Source organism: Cupressus sempervirens, chromosome 9, assembly GCF_028749045.1.
Source record: "Cupressus sempervirens isolate cs-2001-9-10 chromosome 9, ASM2874904v1, whole genome shotgun sequence".
Taxonomy (NCBI): Eukaryota; Viridiplantae; Streptophyta; class Pinopsida; order Cupressales; family Cupressaceae; genus Cupressus; species Cupressus sempervirens.
Genome location: NC_143126.1, coordinates 779,115,934 through 779,141,359, shown reverse-complemented (window position 1 = coordinate 779,141,359; position 25,426 = coordinate 779,115,934).

The following is a 25,426-nucleotide window of genomic DNA, read 5'->3' as shown; positions in this document are numbered from 1 at the left end:
GTGAAGTAATCCATAAATGAACATTGAATTGTTCATCTAGAATGCTCAACAGTGCGACCTATTGCCTCCTATCTAAAGGTATTTTGCCTGCTAATATCCTCAGATTCGAGGTGCAGGAAACCAAACCCTCTAAGAATGAAGGATTTTGATGGGTGTAGCTAGTCTAGATGAATGTGCAAATTTACTCTAAATGAGAGATGCAATTTATTCTATTAAAAAATAAAAGAAATTAAACTAGATGAATGCATTATTAAGCTAGATGAGAATCTAAAATGATAGCAATGTGGAAACTAGAAAATAAGGTGGGTACTCAATTCAACACCAATTCAATAGCATGAAAATTAAACTTATGTAATGAGGAATTAAGAGTTCCTTAAATAGAATTCTTGGAATCCATCAACAGGTGAGATCAACTTGTATCGACGGTTAGGATTGAAGCAAAGATTCAGTTAAGATGGAAACTTCCTTGTGTAGGTGAAGTGAACTGTTTCTGATCTGAGTGTGATGAGTAGTTAATTGAACTTGTCATAGGTGTGAGAGCAAGTTAACTAAATTTTATCTAATTCGAGAGAGAGTTCAGTTAGAGTTTCCATTTAGAATTGAAGAGAGAATTTTGAAGAGATTATTTAATTTAATAAGTGAGATATGAGCTCATAAATGCCTTTTTTATTTAATTAAATAATTTCATTTAATTAATTAGGGATGACTTCCTATTTAATTAAATAACTTTTTTAATTAATTATATAAATTTAATTCCTTAGTACATTTTCCTTAAGGTATAATTTAATTTAATAGTATAAACAATTAATAATTAAATTAAATATTAATCAATAGGCTTCAATGTGACTAATATTAGTGTGTACTATAGGGATTAGATTATGAGTATGATGAATGTAGATTAGGGATTCTGCATCGGACAATTAAGTCAAGTAACGAGTAGCAGAATAAGAATGGCCTATTAGAATAGGTCTTACGATTGATCAGAATAGACCAAAATTGGTGATCATGGCAATGAGCCAATTTTGGGGTATTACATGGTTAACTTCTTTGAGTAAAGTCTAGAGTTTCTAAAGCCCTCCAAATATTCCATGATTTTAATACCCAAAAAGTGCCAACATTCTTGAAAAAAATAGGTTGGGAAGCCATCAGGCCTTTGGAAAATTTCAGGGTCCATCTTAGAGAGGGATATTGTGACGACCTCCTTAGAAATTTTAATTAATGTTTAGTGGCAAAATGGAAGAACATTAAATATGAATTCTTCTTCTTCTTTTTTTATGCCTGTGTTGGTCAAAATTTTGACCAAACTAGTCTTTTTGTGCCTAAGTTGGTCAAAATGTTGACCAAATTGAGTTCATAAAAAAAATTCATATTCATTATTTTGTCATTTGGCAAGTTTGTTTGGAGGTAAGATTTTGTTGTTCAGTATATGCTTGGACTATATAGGAATGATTTCTCAACATAACAAGACCCTGAGGTAAATTCCTATTGCTCAAAGCTTAAGAATGTTTATAGGTTGGAATGATATATATGTAGCATTTTCATTTTGTAGAACTACATAAATTTTTCATTCAAAAATTTCTATGCAAAATATTTAGGGTTAAAGCAACTATTTTTCCCCATGGTGATTATGAGATTTAAATTAAAGATTGTTGTGGATTGGGATATTTGGTACAACCGCTACAACCACATGAGGCTCCATATCGGCTATGTTGTGTCTATGTAACCAATTATGTATTTGGATGTCCCAACCTTTTTTGTAGGCTTATGCACTGTAAATTGTGCTCTTTAGGTGTGCAGGGGCTAATTTGATAGTGTATTGAGTATATGCTTTTGGTAGATTTAGAATGCCTATAATGTATGATATTATCATGTTTTTGAGTTTAGTAGTTATCTACTTGTAACTATGATATCTAACATATATTTTAGAATTACTAAAGAGAATAAGAAACATGCCCTCCTCTTCATTCTTTGGAATATGGCGATCTTAGGCATTGCATGATTAAATCCATTCATTGAAAATTACCATAGATCTAGGCTTATGCATCATAACTTGTGTTCTATAGGTATACATGACTCTTCATGACTATCTCATTGTATTTTGTATATGCTTTTGGTAGATTTTGAATGCCTATAATGTATAATATTATAATGTTTAATAGTTTAGAAGGTATCTACTTGTTACTATGATATTTAACATAAATTTCAGAATTGTTGAAGAGAATAATTAAATTGCTAGCTTCTTTAGTCTTTGGAGCATGGTGAACCTAGGTATGACATTATAAAATCCTCTCACTAAAACTTAGTGTAGATCTTTTCCCATGCTAAATAGTGGCAACCCAAGCATCATGAAGGCCTAGCCTCTAGAGTTTGGACATAAAGTTGATCTGAAGGATGGTGTTACTATTGAATATACAAATTCCATTGGGAGAATGATGAGGAATGAAAGGCTGCACATAAACAAATTCCAAATTCTATGATCTATTACCACTCAATGAATGACTACACTAATAAATTCGAAAGAGAGAAGTTGAATGAATGTAATAGTTTAAAACACTAAAATTTTCTTACTCTTATATAACTAAGAGATGTATTCAAGAAATATAGATAAATGCAATATTGCTAATGATTCTCTTTTAGTTTTTTTCAGTTTAGCGTCATCAATAACCTCTAATACCTAGGTCATATCTCTAAGAATAATTTCTCTCAGCACATAATATTGGTGAATTTGAGAAAGGTGACCAAATTTTTCTTTCAAACTAATATGTGCAAATATAAACATTGAGTACGACATGTCCAATAATTTTTCAAATATATTTTCCTATGAAGGAAGACCATGCTTGGAAAAATGAACCTAGAACAAAATAACGAGATAATTGCTAGATTGTGGTATCGGTTCTAAAGAAAAGTTGATAAATATAATTATCCTTGCAAAAAGTGTAATAGCTTAAGGAATCAAAGAATTCTAATCACAACAGCCCAGAGTCATTGTAGCCAACATGGTCACATTAAAGGAGGCCACAATTTTCATTGATTAGTGAATGTGGATTTTCAACTGAAGGAACATGGAGGTGTGAATATCCAAGCTGTTGATAACACTTTGATGGAAGAAGATGATAATGTGCTAGAGGTTATGATTGAAGAAGATGGTATTGGCGTAGCTAATGAAGATACTCATAATGATGTTACTAGCTCATCTGATAATGATGAAGAAGATGGTCTTGATATGATGAAGAAGATGGTAATGTATGATAAGCTATGCCATTTTTGTCATCTTCAATGTTAGCATACCATTACTATTCATTATATTAAAAATTCATATTTGTTGTTCTAGGTTGATAGTTGAATTTTTTTTACCACCATCAAACATTCTTCATTGTTTGTACCAAGAATTATCTACCATTATGGATCAAATTGGAATGAAGTATCAGACAATACATGAATTTCTCAATGATCACATTCTATATCATAAAAAACATGAATTTGTAATAGAATGCCCTAATTGTCATATTAGAAGATACCAGTCAAATCAATTAATAGAAAAGGTGCCTAACAAGGTTCTTTAGCACATTCTCATTATTCCACATCTTGAATGATTATTCAGGTGCACTAGCCTAGAACAATTTCTAGATTACCATGCATGCAATAGAAGTCAAGATGACATTATGAAAATTCCTATAGATGGTTCTACATTTAAAGAGATAGGAAAAACTCTACCACACTTTAAAGAATAACCTTGTAATCTCAAGCTTGCATTGGCAACGGATGGTGTCAATCCATTTGGAGATATGAGATCTGTTTACTCGATGTGGCCTATCTTTGTCATTAATAATAACATTCCTCCTTCGATGTCCATAAAGAAGGAGCACATAATATTGTCAATGATTGTACCAATTTTTTTTCATTTAATATTTATCTAAATTAATTTATAAAAAATGCATCAAAATGGTCATAATAATTATATAATGTTTATGTTCAATCAATTTCTAGGTAAGTACAAAGTTAAAGATATGAACATGTATATTGAGCCCCTTATTGACGAGTTTTTGAAGTTATGGAATGGGGTCACTACGTATGACATCTCTAGACTAATAGGACTACGCGAATTTCAATTCCATGCAATTCTTGTATGGACAATACATAATGCCCTAAGATAACTAATTTTTGTGGTATGTTATATTGTCAAGGTCACATATTTTTGGTCTATTATAGTGCTTACATATTATTATTGTATGCATAAGTTGTGCATGAAAATTGTACATGATCTTTAGGTCTTGAGAAAAAAGGGAAAATTTGCATGTCCAATTTGTGGTCCAAAGATGAAATCTTTTTTGGATACAATTGTTTAATTGTGTGTTCTCTTTGATGTTACAAAAATATCATATCAGTTATTAGACAGTATCTACCAAGCTCAGTTGGTCAGCAAAGCAAATTCCAGAGTCTATCGAGCATTCCTGGAAAATTCTCTATGGAAACAGTTTCTACTAAGCTCACTTGAGCATCGAAAGATTTTGATAAAGAATTCAGTATTAATTGAGCTCACAAGGTTAACGAAGGAAATTTAGTGTTTACCAAGTTCACTTAGTCTCCAAAGGATTTTAGTTGGTTAACACTAGAAATCATTTCTAGACTTGAAAGTGTTTACTGATGCTGATTAGATAGAAAACATTAATGACAGAAAGAATACAAGTGGTGGAGTATTCTTTCTTGGAAAGAGGTTAGTTTCTTGAACAAGTAAAATGAAAAATTGTATATCCCAATCTATAGTAAAAGCAAAGTATGTTGTAGCAGCAACAAATTGTTCTAATATTATTTGGTTTAAATAGTTGTTGGAAGGCATGAAGGTTGAGATCAAAGAACTAGTTGTTAAGTTTTGTTATCATACAAGTACAAATAACATATCAAAGAATCTAACAATGCATTCCAAAACCAAGCACATTGCAATAAAGTATCACTTTCTTGGAGAATTAATGCAAGATAAGGAGATCATATTAGAATATGTGCATACAAAAGAACAAATTGCTGATATATTCACCAAGCCATTACCTAAGGATGCATTCTTGTATCTAACAGGTAAGTTATGGGTCATTCCCCTATCTAAAGCTCACTTAAATAAAGTTTTAGTGATGCAAGATAGTCATAGAAATATTGCATATGAATCAGTACTCAACGTACATTATTACTCATTTGGTATGTGTTGTCTTTGGCATGTGTTGTCAAAGAGGGAGAGTGTACTATCATATCTTTTTGAAATTTGAATTTTTTTGTGGAGATTTTTCTATTTAGAAAAGAAGCTATGTAATTCCTTCACAAAGGGAGATTACTTTATTAGAGAATTTTGTGGCATAAAATCTAAGAGGGAGAAATGTTCTATCAAAAAAAGACTTGTTTTCAAATTTCATCTGCTATGACATGTTGTGTTGCCATCAATGCCAAAGAGGGAGATTGTTGGATACAATTTTTCAATTGTGTGTTGTCCTTGATGTTACACAAATTTCATATCAATTATTAGACAGAGTCTACCTAGCTTAGTTGCTCAGCAAAGCAAATTCCAGAGTCTATCAAGCGTTCCTAGAAAATATTCAATAGAAACAATTTCTATTGAGCTCACTCGGGTGTCAAAGGATTTTGAGGAAGAAGTCAGTGTTAATTGATCTCACAAGGTTAATGAAAGAAAGTCAATTTTTATTGAGTTCACTCGATCTCCAAAGGATTTTTTAGAGTTCACAATATTCACCAAGCTTCAATTGGTTAACATTGGAAATGATTTCTAAAGCAATGTTTACTGAGAAAGGTTGGGCAATGAAGGATTTCATTATTTTGGGAAATAAATCTTAATTGTTTCATGTAATTATTATTGGTGATTGTAACTTGTAAATGAGCTGAATTGACAATTTATAAGGTATAAATAAAAGGTCAACTTGTGAATTCTAAATAATGAATGAGTAAGCATGCAAGTGTGTTGATTATGTGAAGAGGAAAATGTGAGAAAATTTTGAAGAAGGATTAGATATCTTTGAGGAGCAGCAAAGTTGTATTTGATCAAAGAGGATCTAGTGAAGTAGAACTAAGATCTGTATCAAAAATTTAGTTGCATCTCATTTAGGTTAATTCATTGTTACTTTTTCACCATTGTAGGAGTGATTTCCAAATCTCTTAACAGATTTGGTTTAACAACCATTTTGTAAATGCTCTCACAAGGTGCCAGTTCTGTTGAAGTGTTCTAAAGTCATCTAGCAAGGCAAATCCTATTAGGGTGATTAAATCCTTTAACAAGGTCACACCTAATATTATGTTTTGTAACCTTTAACAAGGTTGGCTCCTAACAGGGCTCACTTTAGAAGAGTGAAAATTAGTAGCCAGTTACTTGGTGGTTTTTCCCATATTGGATTTCGACATTTTATTTGATGTCTCATGTGTTCATGTTATTTATTTTATGCATGCATGTTAATCACTGTGAATGTTTAGGATTTTTTAAAGATGACATACACTGCATCTATCGAGTTACATCATTTTTCTATATAGCTACCAAGTGATAGTAATAACTAGTTTTATAAGACATCTAACGGATCTATGGATTTTTTTTGTGGTAACTAATTCACCCTCCCTCTCAGTTACTCCATCTATATTTTCAACAGTTGGTATCAGAGAATTTGGTGCTTGTAGGAAGGATTTCAAGGATCTAAGCTAAAGATCAGGATATCTTAGAAGAGGGAAATTCCAAGGCTTAACAAGGATAACATTTCAGCATGGAAAGGTCTCATGAGACTCCATCTGGATTCCATTAGAGATATAGGATTGAAATATCTTGATGAAGAATATGTAACTCCTTCTGGTAAATTATCTTTCAATGACATTGCTGAGAAGAAGACTCATAACACCATGATGATAGACATTGCATCAGCCCTAAGCTATGAAGAATTTGATGATATCAAGGACTGCAAAACTATCTTTGCTATGTGGAATAAGCTAAAAGATATCTATGGAGGTAATGACAATGTGAGAAGAGCCAAAGCAGAAAGTCTAAGAGGACAATTTGATCAGATGAAAATGAGAGAGGATGAGAACATTGCTAAATATGTTGAAAGAGTCAAAGCAAGAATCAGTGCAATCAAAGCTTCTGGAAGAGATATCAAAGGGGAGACAATTGTAAGTAAAATTCTTAGAACATTGCTTCCCATTTATGCAATTAGTGTTTCTAAAATTTAAGAAAGAATATGTGAAGCAAATCATAAGATAAATTTAGAGGCCATAGTAGGAAGAGTGACTACATTTGAGCTAGATAACTATGACAACTATGTTCCAGCTTCTAAGAACATTGAATCAGCATTTGAAGCCAAGATTTCACTCAAAGAAAAGGGTAAGAAAATAAAGGATTATCAGTTAGAAAGTGAAGAATAATCAGAACAAAGTTTTGATAGAGATCTTGTGGTGGTTGGAGCTCTAATTGCATGGAAATATTGTAGAGGCAAAGGAAAATACAAAGGTAAGGTTCCTCTAATCTATTTTTCATGTGAGAAAAGTAGTCATATTGCTGCTAGGTCTTCAAACAAGCAAAACAAAGATGAGAAGAAAGGTCACAAGCGTAATGGCAAGAAAGACTTCAAATCATTCAAGGACAAAGGTAAGAAAACATGTTTCATGGCTAAGGATTCTAAGGATTATGAGAATAGTGAAGATGAAATTGTTTACATGGGTGTGAAAGATGAATCTAATAATGATGAGGAATATAAGATGGCACTTATCTCTCATGTGACCAAAAATGATACATGGATTATAGATAGTGGTTGTTCTCATCATATGACTGGTGAAAAAACTAAGTTTGAACAATTTGAAGACTATGATGGTGGTAGTGTAATGTTTGGTAATAATGAACCTCATTACGTAAAAGGAAGAGGAATAATCTCACTAACCAAAGAGCTTGTATGTGATAATGCCTATTGGTCTAAAGGAATAAAATACAAACTGATGAGTGTGGAACAACTAATCAATATTGGATTCAAAGTGGAATTCATGCATTGAAAATCAAGACTACTAGATGACAAAGGAAAGCTGATTGGATCAGGCATATAGACAAAAGGTAACTTGTTTTATCTTGAAATTGGTGAATGTTCATGTTTTTTTGCTCAAGTTGAAGAAAGTTGGTTATGGAATAGAAGGTTATGTCATGTGAATTTTGATAACATGGTAAAAATAATAAAATTTAGGAAAGTAAGAGGCATTCCTATTATAAAGAAACCTAATGTTGGTCTATGCAAGAATTGTCAAATTAGTAAGATTAGAAAGACTAGCTTTAAAAGTAAGAACTATCAATCTGAAGAAATTTATGAAATTGTGCATACTGATTTGTGAGGACCTATTGGAATTGAGAGCTATTCTAGAGAAAAGTTCTTCATTCCTTTTGTTGATGACTACTATAGGATGATGACTGTTATGTATCTAAGAGAGAGGTCATAAGCTTTTGAGAAGTTCAAATGATATTTGGCTAGAGTAGTGAAGGAAATAGTGAAAAGATTGAAATGTTTGAGATCAGACAGAGATGATGAATTCATCTCCCATGAATTCAATAATTTTTGCATTAAAAGATGAATCAAAAGATATGTATTAGCTCTTGGAACGCCCAAGTAGAATGGAATAGTTGAAAGGAGAAATAGATCTATTATGGGTTGTGCAATAACTCTAATGATTGAAAAGAAAATTTCTATCAAATACTGGAAGGAAGTTATTAGCACTGTAGTTCATACCTTGAACTGAGTACAGTTGAAGAAGGACTCATTCAAAACCTTCTATGAGTTATCATATGGCTATAAACCCAATGCGAGCTACCTAAAAGTATTTGGAAGTAAATGTTACATCTTTAAAGAATCTAGAAAAGGTAAATTTGATGTGAAGGGTGATGAAGGTATATTTTTGGGATATTCTTGCAAGAGTAAGGCATATAGATGTTTGAATTTGTCTACTCACAAAATCATAGAAAGTGCACATGTGAAAGTTGATGAGTTTGCAGAAAGGATTGAAGAAGAAAGAAAAAAGGAACCAAAAGATTACAAGAGATTTGTTTTCATTGAACTTGATACAGTGCCAGATACATCTACCAATCAAGAAACTTCTACTCCAAAGTCCTCAATCACCAAGTTACAAGAAGTTCAAACTGATTTGTAGGAACTCAAGTCACATTCAAATGATATCGAGCTAATGCCTACCAAATTTGAAGGACCTGAGTAGTAGACATATCAACTAGAGCTAGAAGTTGAAAATTAAAATGAAGATAGTAGAACTTGGTCAAAAGGCAAAAAACCTATATTGACCAAGTATGTCAGGAGACATCATGCACCAGATCAAATTATTGGAGACAAATCTGAAGGTACTATGATAAGAAGAAAGCTAAAGGGTACTTGGTTACTTGCTGATTTTGAACCTAGAAATGTCAAAGATGCATTAGAAAATGAAATTTGGATTGAGGCTATGAATGAAGAGATAGAGAAAATAGAGAAGAATAAAATATGGACTCTTGTATGTAGGCCTAAAGATAAAAATGTAATTGGAACTAAGTTGGTATTCACAAATAAGTTGAACGAAGATTGTAAGGTATCAAGAAATAAAGCTAAATTGATATGCAAAGGCTACTCCCAAGAAGAAGGAATTGATTATGGAGAGACTTTTTCTCTTGTTGCAAGATTGGGAGGTGTTAGGACCTTACTTGCATATGCTACACACAAAGGATTTAAGGTGTATCGGATGGATGTCAAATCAACATTTCTCAATGGTATTCTAGATGAAGAAGTCTACATTGAGCAACCTAAAAGTTTTGTTGATCTAGACAAGAAGGACATGGTCTAAAAATTACATAAAATATTGTATGGTCTAAAACAAGCCCCTAGAGCATGGTATCAAAGATTGCATAAATATCTTATTCAGATTGGTTTTCAGAGAACTAATGATAATAGTAGCTTGTATATCAAGGAAGGACTAGATAAAAAGATTGTTTTGGTAGAAATATTTGTGGATGACACTTTGTTTACAAGGAATGATGATCTGTGAAAAGATTTTTTAGAACAAATGAACAAGGAATTTGAGATGTCAATGTTTGGTGAGATTTAATTCTTTATTGGTCTTCAAATTCAATAGAGCAAGAATGGTATCTACATCACTCAGTCTAAATACATCAAGGAGATACTCAGGAAGTTTGGTATGGAAGATTGTAAACTAGTTGGGACTCCCATGTGTACTAGACTAAAGCTTACAAAGGATGATGAATCAAAAGAGGTAGATCAGACCTTATATAGATCAATGATTGGAAAGTTGCAGTATGTAGTTCATATAAGGCCTAATATTGCTTTTGCAATTGGTATTGTGGAAAGATTTTCAGCAAAATCCAAAGAGAATCACATGATGGCAATCAAAAGGATCTTGAGATACTTGAAAGGCACTGAAGATTATGGATTTTGCTACAAATTTGGAAGAAATTTGGACTTGAAAGTGTTTAGTAATGCTTATTGGGTAGGCAACATTGATGACAGAATGAGTACAAGTGGTGGAGTATTCTTTCTTAAAAAGAGGTTGGTTTCTTGGACAAGTAAAAAGAAAAATTGTACATCCCAATCTACAACAAAAGCAAAGTATGTTGCAATAGAAGTAAATTGTTCTAATATTGTTTGGTTTAAATAGTTATTGGAAGGCATGAAGGTTGAGATCAAAGAACTAGTTGTTATGTTTTGTGATAATACAAGTACAATTAACATATCAAAGAATCCAGTAATGCATTCCAAAACCAAGCACATTGCAATAAGGTATCACTTTGTCAAAGAATTAGTGTAGGATAAGGAGATCAGATTGGAATATGTCCATATAAAAGAATAAATTACTAACATATGCACCAAGCCATTACCTAAGGATGCATTTTTGCATCTAAGAGGTAAGTTATGGGTCATTCCCCTATATGAAGCTCACTAAAATAAAATTTTACCGATGCATCAATAGGAACCAAGTTGAAGATCTATCAGTTGATGTAGCATAGTCATGGAAACATTGCATATGAATTAGTGCTCAAGGTACATTGTTACTCATTTGGTATGTGTTGTCTTTGGCATGTGTTGTCAAATACAAAGAGTGTACTATCATATCTTTTTGAAATTTGAATTTGTTTGTCGATAGTTTTCTATTTAGAAAAAAAGTTATGTAATTACTTCATAGAGGGAGATTACTGTATTAGAGAATTTTGTGGCATAAAATCTAAGAGGGAGAAATGCTCTATTAGAAAAAGACTTGTTTTCAAATTTCATCTGCTATGACATGTTGTGTTGCCATCAATGCCAAAGAGGGAGATTATTGGATACAATTGTTCAATTGTGTGTTGTCTTTGATGTTACACAAATGTCATATCAGTTATTAGAAAGAGTCTACCAAGCTCAGTTGGTCAACAAAGAAAATTCTAGAGTCTATCAAGCATTCCTGAAAAATACTTTATGGAAACAATTTCTACTGAGCTTACTCGAGTGTCAAAGAATTTTGAGGAAGAAGTCAATGTTAACCAAGATCACAAGGTTAATGAAGGAAAGTCAGTGTTTACTGAGTTCACTCAGTCTCCAAAGGATTTTGCAAGGTTCATAGTGTTCACCAAGCCTTAGTTGGTTAACACTAGAAATCATTTCTAGAGCAGTGTTTACCGAGTAGGGTTGGCTAATGAAGAATTTCATTATTTTGGGAAATAAAGCTTAATTGTTTTATGTAATGATTGTAGCTGACTAAATTAATGATTATTGGTAATTGTAACTTATAAATGAGCTAACTTGATAATTTGTAAGGTATAAATAAAAGGTCAACTTGTGAATTCTAAAGAATGAATGAGTGAGCATACAAGTGTGGTGATTATGTGAAGAGGAAAGTGTGACCAAATTTTTAAGAAGGATCGGATATCCTTGAAGAGCAACAAAGTTGTATTTGATCAGAGAGGATCTAGTAAAGCAGAACTAAGATCTATATCATCAATTCAGTTACATCTCATTTAGGTCAATTCATTGTTATCTTTTCACCATTGGAGCAATGATTTCCAAATCTCTTAATAGAGTTGGTTTAATAGTCATTTTGTAAATCCTTTAACAAGGTGACAGTTTTGTTGAATTGTTCTAAAGTCCTCTAGAGAGGCCACTCCTACCAGGGTGATTAAATTCTTTAACAAGGTCACACCTAACAGTGTGTTTTGTAACCTTTAATAGGGTTGAATCCTAGTATGGCTCACTTTAGAAGAGTCAAAATCAGTAGCTAGTTACTTGGTAGTTTTTCTCATATTGGGTTTGCATGTTAAATCTAGTGTCTCATGTGTTCATGTTATTTATTTTATGCATGCATGTTAATAACTATGAATGTTTAAGATTTGTTAAAGATAACATACACTTCATCTACTGAGTTATAGCATTTTTCTATATAGTTATCGAGTGACAACAGTAACTAGTTTTATAAGACATCTAAGGGATTTGTGGATTTGTTTTTGTGATAATTGATTCACCACCGCCCCCCCCCTACCTACTCCTATATTTCCAAAAATATCTTCATTCAAGAAGTTTGGGAAAGAAGGTTTCCAATGAGTTTAGGCACTTTCTCCACAATAAACATAATTATCAAATTACTAAAAAATATAAATGACCAACTTCCTAGAGTAATAAAAAGTTATCCTACTCAATTTAGTAGGTTACCATACTAAAAGGATCCCTAATCATGTATTTTTTTGATGCTATACATATTGGAAAGAATGTAACAAAGACACTATGGAAAATATTGGATGGAAGGTGTGATAGAGAAAAAATTGCCAAAATTTGTAATGACATTCATGAATCCAATTATGCACTCAAAGATTTCATTGAATTAAATAGCAATGGAGAGTACATAAATATGATTACCCTTCCTTGGTTATAAATGGAGCAACAAAGTGATGGATTAAAGGAAGTCATAAAAAAAAAATTCTCATAGGATTTGTTGCAAATATAAGAAGTCTTAATTTATGGAAATGATGAATTAAAGGATGATCATGAATGACTATTACATAATGATGATGAAGAAGAAAAAGATGATGATTCTAGAAATGATTTTAATGATGATAATGACGATGATGGAAATCATGATTATGCTGATGAAGATGATAATGGTGATGAAGATGATTTTAGTGACGATGATGATCATAATGACAAGTATGATGATGGTGATGATGATGACATGAATGAAGATGATGATCAATAAAATGTATGTCGACATATGATCAATGTTAACTATGATTGGATCATGATTTATTTATAGAAATTTGTTTCACTTGTATGTTTTAATTATTAAGTTATTATGTGTTGAACTCTATTGTGATGGAGTGTATACAATGATATTGCATAGCTACTACACATAAAGTAGAGGCAAGGAATTAAAAAAAATACAATGATTTCGATGAATGCATCATGTAATTTTTATCTTCTATGTAATTTTTAGTATATTGATGGAATGCCAAAAGAAATAGGAAATATTGTAGGATTTATAAATAGTTTTGGACCTGTGTCAACTAATAAGTGGTTGAATTATATATTCAAAGCACATGAGAGAAATTGTGTTTTTGTATGTGCGATAAAATCAATGAGTGCAGGGGAATAACTTCTAATAGATTATAATTTGAATAATGTAGATATAAAAAAATTTCCTATCATGGGATTGGTAAGTATAAAATTTAAACCAATTGCCTCCAATTAATATTGACTTCAATGTACAATCTACTATTTATTAACAATTTTTTTGATAAGTCTATTACTTTCATTTCACTACTGATTGCTAAGAATTACTAATTTTTTTGCAAGGCAACATGTATAGACCACAAGGCACAGGCGGGGATATACTAGCTCACACACCTTCTTCAACGAAGGTAAACCTTAATTATTGTAATTAAAAAAATTATATAGAAGCAAATATTGTATTATTATGTTTTTTCCTTTAAGGCTTTGGAGTTATTTTGATAAAATTTTACTAATATTGATGTCACAACTTGATACTTATTGATAGGGAAAAGCAATAATGACATCAGATCAAATGAGATTTGAAATATGGGTGTCATTTCTAGATGACATCTCCCATAGTGTTGACCTCATATTCATGGCCTACCAACTCATACAAATATACAGTGATGAAATTCTTAGCATTATCCTAAAGAGAAACCTAACCAAGGAGACAAAGGCACTGAAAGAAGAATTTGTAATTAGAGTCAATTCTTTGAAGGTAAATAGTAATTAATCTTAAGAAATAATAGAAGCTCAATAGATGTTTATATTTTAAAGTGTCTTATGGATCATGATCTAAAATATTATGTGTTCTTCTACAAGAATTTGTGACACCTACAAGACCACATGGTGAACTTGGTGAGGGTTGTAGTGCACAACCTTCATGTGAGTAACACTTTCTCTTTACAATATGATTGAAAATTACAATATTATTATACCATTGAGTTTATTTAAAGAAGATTCAATTATGACTGAGTGCTATTCCATTCTTGGGTCTCTGTTTGAACTAGTCAGATATATACCAACTCAGAATATATATTTAATCCATATATTCAGCAATACTAAAAATTATAGTATTATAACACTTTCTCTTTAACTAACACTTTCTCATATTCCTATGAGAATAAAGAATGGAGTAGTTGTACACATTTTGGAAATATATGAGAAATAAAAGAAGATTGTGGCCCTACTAGTGCAACATTTTTTGTTTTCAATAACATTATAACACTTAACTTTTACTTTTGGATGCTTCTAGCTAGTATCTCATTTGATCTTTATCCATTGCAAATTTCTTTTCTAACAATGCATTCTTCAACTCATGATGAAGTGTAGACACCTCCTTCATTTGACACTCTAATATTATCGAGTGCATTGTCAACAATAAGTAGCTTGCAAACATCTTTGACTATGACAAGTACAATTGGTAAAACCTTATTTTGCTATATTTTGTAATGTGCTAATCATTCATTATTATTTTTTGTTAGGTGTATTTTATACTCATGGACCTATTTTATACACTAATAGATAGACATTCAATTGATAGAACAAGAGAGACCAATAGTATTGAAGTTGAACCATTTGCTGGAGTAAGACGTGTGACTAGTATTGGGTCATTTGCAGGGACATTATTGTTGAACAAGAAAAATATGTTTCTGTTAAGATGACAAAAGCTTCCATGTGCTTTAAAATTGTTATTATTTTTAGTAAAGTTGTAGTTTATTTGTACATAACTCATTTTGGACTGATAATCCCATGATGTTTTTGTAGGAAATGGTGTATCCTATGATCATCTTTTTCAAATGTCATTAAAGCTATTTGGACCCACCATACATAAAAGGTATGTAGTTTCATATTATTGCTACAATATTTTTCTTTTCTTCTATTTATTGTGCTATATTAAAGCTACTGATCTAACAATTTTTTATTTATTTTAAAGGTGGAATGACTAGGGTCTTGAATTAGAAAATCAGACCATTACATCTTGTGAGGACCTTTTTAGAAAAAAGCATTTTTGGCACTGCCCTACTTCTCAAAAAAGCATCCAGACATATAAAGATTGTGAGGGACCAATATAGAAAGGGTCTAAAGATTAACCCAAAGTACAACCATCCTCCTATGACTCCACTAATGGAGTGGAATGAAATAATAGGAGATGTAAAAGAGAAAAGGTTACATGGTAAAGAAAATGAACCAAAAAAGGGAAAAAGAAGGTATGTCATGATAGTATTAAGTAGAATGTAATCATACACTAATCAGTGATCTTTGTAAATATATAATCTAACATTTTTCAAACTATTCATAGACTACAGGACACATCAATTATATGTTATTCTATTGCTTGTAAGTATTAGCAATGGAATTTCATAAAAAAAAATTGATATAATATTGCACAAAAAATTCTTTTAATCAAATAATACATAAAAAATTAACGATATTAAGCAAAAAATATAGGGCACAAAATTCAATGTAGAGCCCACAGATGAAGATAAAATAATTCCTTGAGAAAAGGCTATAAAGTCATGGTTGCATGCTTATGCCAAAAATTTAAAAACCACACCCAAGGATCTAGTGCACCAAATGAGACACAAGTAGATTGGACAAATGAAAAGTAAATTAAATTGAATGTTTGAGAAAAAAAAAATTGGTGTTAGTTTTCAACATAAATTGACTACATAACAATGCACATAGAATTTTACTACAACCTTCATATCCTATTATAGAACATGGATGTGATGAAGGCCGTGATGTGCATTATAATGGTGGAGGTATTAATTTTCTATTGGAAATTAATTACATAATTATGAACACAATTTAACATCTTCAATTGCAATTTTACGTGTAACCTTTTTTTGAATATTTTAGAGCATGTTGAACATCATGGTAAAGGAGTGGAGCATGTTCCAAGTGTTCAACATGTTGAGGTGGCAAAAGATTAAAATATTATTGTACATGATGTGGGATTTTTAGGTAAGAAAAATGTATGCTATGTTCTACTAGTTAATTAAATACTTGCAATAGTTAAAAAAATAAAAAGACTATGCTAATTTAACCCATTCACTTGTTATTGAAATAGAGCCCCATTTAGTGCAACAACGTCCTAATCCTCAAAACAAGGGGAGGCATCATAATTTGATATTACATGTGCCTCAAGAGGAGGTGAATGAGGAAGATATTGATGCTCCTATCAGCGTTTACCTTAAGAGAGCTAACGAAAACAAAAAGAAGAAATTATTTTTTTAAATGTTCTTTGACAAACATTGATTGATAAACTTTGTTGGATAATGAAAGAACATTGTTTTAAGTAATTATCTATAAATTTTATGTAATTGTATTGATTAAATGTTATAGTTCATAAATGGATAAATGAATGAATAAAGTATATAATTAGATGATAAAATGAATTTAGATTGATGTTAGGGAGAGAGGGGTGAGGCCAAATGAGCTTCCACCTTCACTTGGTTGGCCTTGTCAAGTAGAGAATATTAAAGTATTCTTGGAAACAAGTGAAGCTCAAACCAACATACCTTCATTAATCAATCAATTTCATACAACAAATTTACCACTTTCTTTACTTTGGTTCTTATAGCTAGCTCTAGGGCTGACACTAAAACAACAGTTTTACATGTAGGATGTGGTTGTTGGCAGTAATCAAATGACAATAATGGTGAGTAGATCAGTATAAATTTTACTTTGTTCAATTGTTTTAATTAAGGTTTTATTTTATTTATAGTTGATGACAATACAAGATCCACATAAAGAAGTACAAATATAGTACTGCTCAACTGCTACATTAAATTTTGACGATCAGGTCAGTATGAATTTTACTCTATTTGATTATATTTATTGTTGGTACAAATATAAGATCCACATAAAATAAGTACAAACATATCAATTTTGTTCTTTCTTTGTAATAGTTTTGATTTTTTTCTCTAAAGAAGATTTCTCAATCCTTTTTCTATCCTTTAGGTAAGCATCCATATCTCCCTATTTAAAAAAACTATTAGAAGAAAATAGCCATTGATAAAAGTAGGGTTGTATTGAAAAATCCATTGAACATGATTTCCAATACCTAGAATGTGGGACTATAAATAGTAATAACATAAATGAAGTACATCTAGACTCAAATTCAATTTTTTAGTTCCCCTAGTAAGGGTCTATAACCGAATCATTCAATTCACTGTATTCTTAGATTTATAAAGTTGAATATAACATATAAATGAAAAAATTTAGACAAACTATGAATAGAAAAAGTAGTAAATTATACAGACCCCAAACCATCACTCCACATCATAAAAATCCTTTTATAGAGGATTGCAACAAGCTTTAGATGGGAGAATAGAGGTCAAAAACTTTTGTTACATGACAAACATTCTTTGTACTTGTCAAAAATTTGGATGTAGTTATAAACTAGTAGGTGACACTTTCAACAAGCATCCTTTCAATTTTTTTAGTGTTCATGCTCCTATCACTTTACTTTACTTTCTCTTGTTTCATCTACCTCTAATTGTATTCCTACATTCCTAGTCATTGTCAATAGATGGTATAGAATTTATATCACTAATGACTTCCCAGATGGCCATATCAATATCCACATCTGGCCATGTGGCATCCCTAACTATATCCAACTCTTCAAGGTATTTATTCCATTTAGTATCAATTATTTCTTTGAATTTTCTAGTAGCATTTCTCATATTTAACTCAATTCTAAATAGAAATTCAATCATTTCATAGACAACTATTATATCTATCTCATTACTGTAATAGGCGACAAATTGTGGATGTCTCAAATATCCTCAAAAGAGGAAAACCACTCCTACCATTCCTTTATAACACCAATAGCATCTAGAATAGTAGGAATAAAATTTGGAATCCCCATGGCAATTGTCTTCGTCTTACCTTGTATTAATTGCATTTTTCTTAAGAAAAACCCATGCAATTATTTCACCTTGTTAATCATCTTTCTTGCATTAATAATTCCTACCTTGGGTGATTCCTTCTTTTGGGGTAATAGGAGAACCAAGCTATCAAAGAATTGTGTATATGGTCCCCATTTTGTGAATAAAGGGGATAGAAGGGCTAATGCTTTCGAGCATTGGAATTCAGCTCGTTGCAAAGAAATCTAGCTGTTATGCATATTTTGTGATACAATTTGTAAGGGATCTATATTGTGAATCGTCATGCTCTTAATTGTCTTGATCTCTATCTCCTTGGCACCATCCAATTCATCTATATCCATCGTTTGACCCTTTCCTACATTTTTTGCATCAACTTCTATTTGGCCTTCTTGGTCTCTTACTTCTGTGATGGGCCTTGTAATAGTTCTAAGGCTTCTTGTCTCTTCTTCTAAGGAAACCACCCTCTATTCTAGGAAATAAGTCCTCTTTATTTATTTCTTATACTTCTTCCTAGCATCAATGGATATGTTGTATGTTTGATATAGTTGTTCTTCTAGCATATCCATTTTGCTCTTCCCCATCAATGATGATGTGTTTTGAAGATTATGGATTTGGTCACTAGATATAACAGTGACATTCCAAAATATTACATTGATTTGGGAAAAATCCTTTATTTCCATGAGGGTTGGATTATTTACCTCAAGATCCATGCTCCATACATCCATTATCTTACTATCAATGTTGAATCCAAACACCTGCAACTCACCAACAATATTGGTCTCTTCAAAAGAGTGACTTATCATATCTTCTAATCTAGTCTAGCATGAAAGATGAACTCAACTCCCATCCTCGAATGAGAAGCATCCAACTTCTTATTACAAGATCTTTGGCTTCTTCTAATGTGAGGACTTCACTACTAGGATCATATTCCTACAACCTTTATACCAACTCTGTAGTCTTCTTAGGAGAATCTCCTAGTTGTAATTGTAAGGTAAGCTCAATTTTCTTTACCTTGTATAAGAATGTCTTGAACTCACCCGAATTGATGAATTCATCATCCTTCATGAACTCTTAAGCTTGAATGATTTGCTCATCTACCATCTAAATCTACAATTCAATTTTATTAGGGATCTTCTCATTTTCCCATGCTTGCTTCAGTAAGAAATTGTGTCTTATGGTTTCAAAAAAATTGGATCCCTTAGAAAAAATTTGAAATGTCTTTACTCTGACCTTGTCAAGGATCTAAATCATTTTCTATTTCTTCCTCCCTTGTTCCCATGAGAAACTTTCTAGCTGATCATCACCAACCTCAATGGTTATGACATCCTCCTATTGAGGGGATTGAGGCTCTTTCCTTTCTCTAATTTTAGCAAGCACCTATGCCATTATTTGATCAAGGCACCTATTATATCTATCTAGATATGTTGCCTCATGGTAGAAACCTTGAAATGATGGATCAACTACCTTCATGGCTTCTTCAATTTTTATTATCTTACTACATGTTTGAGTTCTATCCCTACAAACCTCTATTTCTAAACAATTAATCATGCAGTCCTCTTCCCAATTTGGTTTGATGCTAGGGAGAGTGTACTTTCTCATCTATTTAAGAGCATGCCTCACCATATCATTTGGTTTGAACATCTGTGCAAAAAGGGTTTGAACATGAGAAGCCCCTGGAAGGAAATATACCCACTCCTCTGCATATAAGGTTGGCAACTTTGGTTTTGCTTGTTTATTCATTTGACTAGAAGACTCTTCCACATCAATCTGAGCTATTATCTTTCCTTCTTCTTGTTCCATGATTTTGCAATCAAATTCTTCCGAACAAATTCAATCAATGTCAAACTTTTGAAAGTTCTACAAATCTCGGCTAATTTTGTAAATCTCTTAGTGCTCATAGTTCTATCTCTAGATTGTGGACAAGACTATAACGCAGAATACCATTAAACCAACCTATTAATAGAGAAAAAACATTTTAGAGTGAGAATTTATGTCTATTTATGTCAATGTGCATGAAAAAAATTCAATTTCTGTAAAAGTCCCTAAATCTACTTGTACTGCCATCCTTTCCTAACTTTTTATGCATTTTTGATAGGACATAAATTTTAAGTCATAATGAGGAAGCTTAATAGTCATTTTTGCATTAAGAACTATCTTTGTAACCTAGCAACTCCCTTTGTTCATCATTTCACATTCATTTTCTACCTTAGCACTTAAACATCGATGACTAGACAACCATAACTTCAAACCATTTTCACCACTTCATAGTCTATCTAACATTTTTAGCTATTAATTATATGATTGGGAACCTTAAATATTTTACCTAACTTCAACCTTAATCATGTGGTCACTTCATTTTGTTAACATTTACTCTTACTATTTGTGACAGTGTGAATACCCCTAAAAACCATGAAATTATAGCTTCACACACCTTTTTCACTTTTAAGTTTTTATTACTGCAACTATGAAATGAAGATAATGTATACAATTTAACCTTAAGACTTCATTAGGTTGCAACCTGGCTTATTTGATAATATTTTTTCTTCATGACCACACAAGCAATTGATATTTTATGCTCTTTTAACCTAGTCTCTACTTCATAGTATATCTTTACTGCTATTTCTTTAACATCGCAACTACCCAACCCTTTACATTCCACTTTCAATCTAACTACATCACATGGTCATATTCTAATCATGTATTACATTTATTGAATGCATGACTATGCGAACAAGTGCCTTTTAGCTTGTTTTTCCATGTCACAACTTGCTTCAATCACTTTCCTCTTATCACTTCGACAATGTGATTGCATGCATTTTCTTCTAAGCTAACCACACCATTGATTTAATTGCTCTTATATAATTTGACAATGCAACTAAGAGATCAAACATTCCATGCACTTTTAAGTAGTGATTTCTAGGTCACAACTTACCATCTTTACTGCATAACACAAATAAAGGAACTCTCAACTTAAATATTTCAAACAATTGGCAAAGTGAAAATGAGGGCTATCACACCTTAAGAATGGAAATGATTGATTATTTGATATTATATTTCATAATTCCTTCACTCACACATTTTTCTTTAGATCTAACCCCTATAGTAGAATTTAGAGACAAAATTTAGAGACATAGATATTGCAAAATTTCTTCCTTGTATTAATATTTTTTGAAACTATTACATTACTAATATAAACTCTGGAATAACTTGAGATATGAATGAATTTTCATTAAGGATCCATTTGTATTCTCAAAATTACACAATGGTATTAATATTCTTTGAAACTAATACATTGCTGATATAAACTCAAGAATAACTCAAGATATGACAAAATTGTCATTCAAGATCCATTTGTATTCTCCATGGTATCATCAATGGGAATGTGCACGTGCTTGTTGTACTCAACATCAAGGCATTGGTGAAAAAAAAATGATGTCTCCCAAATGAACCCTTAGAATTTAGTATCCAAAAGTATCTTTAACATAAATAAGAATGTGAATTGGTTGTCTATTTCTAGAAATTTATTTTCTATTATTTTAGCTAATTATTCAGCTATGGTTTCTGGTAGAGTGTTTTTTTAATTTTTTTATTACAAACAATTCTAAAATAGAAAAGTGCACATGCATATGAAGTGCACAAAAAAGAAAAGTATCCAAGCTATAGGATTAGCTATAGGAAGGGAAATATAAAAAATAAAATTTTATTAAGGTTTTATAGGAAACAATATTGTTTTGATTTTACACAATGACTTATAGGTGCTTATTTTTCTAATTAACATGTTAATATCCTCCTTTTATTCTATTCCATTAAGGATGGATGAAGTAGTGTTTACTTTGGATAAAATATTTGTTGGCCTTTTTGAAGATTGTCTTAAAAATAAAGTTAATTTGAAAGGTCTAAACATTTGGCACAATGAATATTGTTTTTGATAAAGAAGGTAGAGAGATGGCACTAAACCCATAGAATCATTATAGATAGTAATCATTTTTTGCATTTTTTTTGGTGGATAAAGCATCATAAACTAGCTACGTAACATATAGCTTCTGTAAGATTTATCAAAAATAGCTAATAACAACACTAACCAAACATCACTAAGATTCTTCACATAACAAAAAAAAAGAGTATTATTCAAGGAAATTATAGAGCTAAGCATAATAAATGACATACATAAATTGAAATCAGACTAAAAATTAAACTCCATTGCATCTGCAATGTCCCAATTCGGAAGAAGTAAAACTCTAGCTAATCTAATCATTTTTATTCCCTCTTGACGACTCACACTACTAACTTTTTACATCATTTCTTCCTTGATATCATCTTGTATCACTTATTTGTAATAATATTTCTCTAAATTATAGGTAGCTACTATAGTCAAAGAGTTATTACAAATCTAAGAAGAATGATGATTGTTATTTTCTATGGGGGATAGATCGAGAGAGAAGAGTGTGAATGAATGAACCATGAAAAAGAATATTAGAAAATATCTAGTCATTCTCATCCCTAAGGTGCACTTGCCTTGGCCCTGCATAGCCTAAAGTGTAGAGAGTCCTTGTGATTTTGTGGAAGTTGGTCTAGATCTAAAGAGAACTCAGTTGAATATAGGAAGTAGCTAACCCTTAGACTAAGTCTTGTCTTCTACATCCAATCTCATGAAATCTAGGGTGACAACCATGTCTACGTCCTATGGACTATTCATTTATTTCTATCTAAACTTGATAGGGGCACATAAAAATCTTATTCATTCCTTATATCCCTATCCCATTTATTTCCTTTCCATCAAATGAATATTTTGAAGTTGCAACGATGAAATTACATCTTTTCACTCCATTGCCCCAATTCATTACTTAACTATCAAAGTGGTCATGAAGGCATGACATGGTCATCTCAACGGTCAACACAACTTCACATCTCAGAAGGATAGCATCTAGTTTCAAGTCATGAATTTGCAACTAACCATACATTGCATGGTTGTAGGTCAAGTTCTGCCTTAAGAATACCTCAAGGGGCCCATGATTTTCATAACCATCAACTATTGTTAAATCAATGGCTAGTGTATACACACTTTCTAAAGATGCAAAAATTTTAACCAATGTAGGAATATGAGCCTATTAAAAATATCTTGGTGGTCCAAGTGCATATGACATCCTCGTCGCATCATCTCAACGCTTAACAACAAGTTAGGACTTTAAAAAATTTAGAAAAACCTTAAAAATTAAGTAGGAAAATTCTTGTGCATTCTTAGAAATGTGAACAATGTAAACCCACTTTTAGGACATAACCAAATGAAAGACATGCAATCCCTAATTTCAAATGGATAACTAGACTTTTTACTATAATTTTGCAAAATTTTAAAAATGTGAAAAACTAGGGCAATATCCTAAATATGGATGACCTTTGAATGCACCTTGCATCCATATTTTCTTCCATAATGACTGCTATACCTGCTATCAAATATAGAAAAAAAATCATATAACTAGCTAAATTTTGTATCTAAATAATGTAGGGAGCCATGACAATATTTTTTAGATTCACAAACAATGAACTTGCAAACATTGTAAAAAAAAGTAACAATGCTTAGTCCTATTGCTTAACTAGATCATGTTAAATCTCCCCTATCAAGAACTACAACAACAATCAACCTTGATTAGGTACTTTTTTGTAATTTTTTGTTAACTACATTTTTATACTTTAATTCATATGTATACCAAATTTCTTTAATGCTTACCATTTTTGTTGACAAGTATACTTGGCTCTAGGCATTTATGAATACAATACAATACAAACTTATGAATATCGATATTGCATTTTGCAGTCTCTTTTATTCTCATTTAATCATTTTTTAAATCACATTTGGGATTTTCCATTTATTTTAGGGGAAGTAGTAGCTAGGGATTTGAGGCTATGGATTTGTAGATTCTTCCAAGACTTGAAAAGTTGTTGGTCTTTAATTACTAGTGAGAATATAATGCATATAATAAGTTTTGACACACACACACACACACACACACACACACACACACACACACACACACACACACACACCCACGCATGCACACACACACACACACATATGTATATCATGAACATCCATGATGCACATTTGCAATTCAAGAACTAGGGGATAAGGTCATTATGTCAGTAGGCTACACAAAGTTGAACGACAAGAGATAAAAAAAACTTTCAGTGCTTATTAACCATTTCCATTAATTAGGAATTTTTTGTTTCCTTTTTCTTTTAGACTACATATGTCTAAGCTTATTGTTGCAGTGAACATCTTTTTGTAAAAAGTTAAGATTACATGCACTACTTGATAAGTTAGGGAGATAATAGGTGGAAGCCAAAGGGAGGAGCAATTGCAATAGGTTATCTTTTTTCGCTCTTTGTAAAAAAAAATCATTTAAAAAATACTTTTTTTTCTTTTTCTATGTAACATTTTTTGATGTATGGTTGTAGCACTCTGAAAAGCCACCTTAATTTAGAAATCATTAAAATTATCTTAATTTTTTAGTATCTTATTAGAAAAAGTTTTCATATTCAGTTTTGTAAGGTGTATCCCTTCAATAGATGCAAACTAGTTTAAGTTCAATTTTTTGATAGATGTAGATTGGTTTTGATTGATACATTACATCGAAATGAGCTTTAGAGTTCAAGTTGCAATGACACAAAAGCTAACTAGAGTAGTCCATTTCTCACCATCTTAAGTGATCAAGGTTAATCAAGGGTTAAGATGGTGATGACATAGAATGCATTATTCACTCTATCACATAGAGTTAAGTGCAAACCCTAGTCAAGGTTGCCTAGCTACACAATCATTGTTTGCACCATCACAGAATTATTTTCTAAGTTAAGAACCTAAGTTTCCATGGTGCAATGGTAGTTAGTCTTGTGGTTTTTTCTATTTCATAGTAGTTAGTGGGAAAAAAAAAAGTAGTCACAATGGAGTGATCAATGATTTAAAGTTGTCTTCGCAGCTCTATAGGTCTACACAATCAATGAAGAAATGAAGTC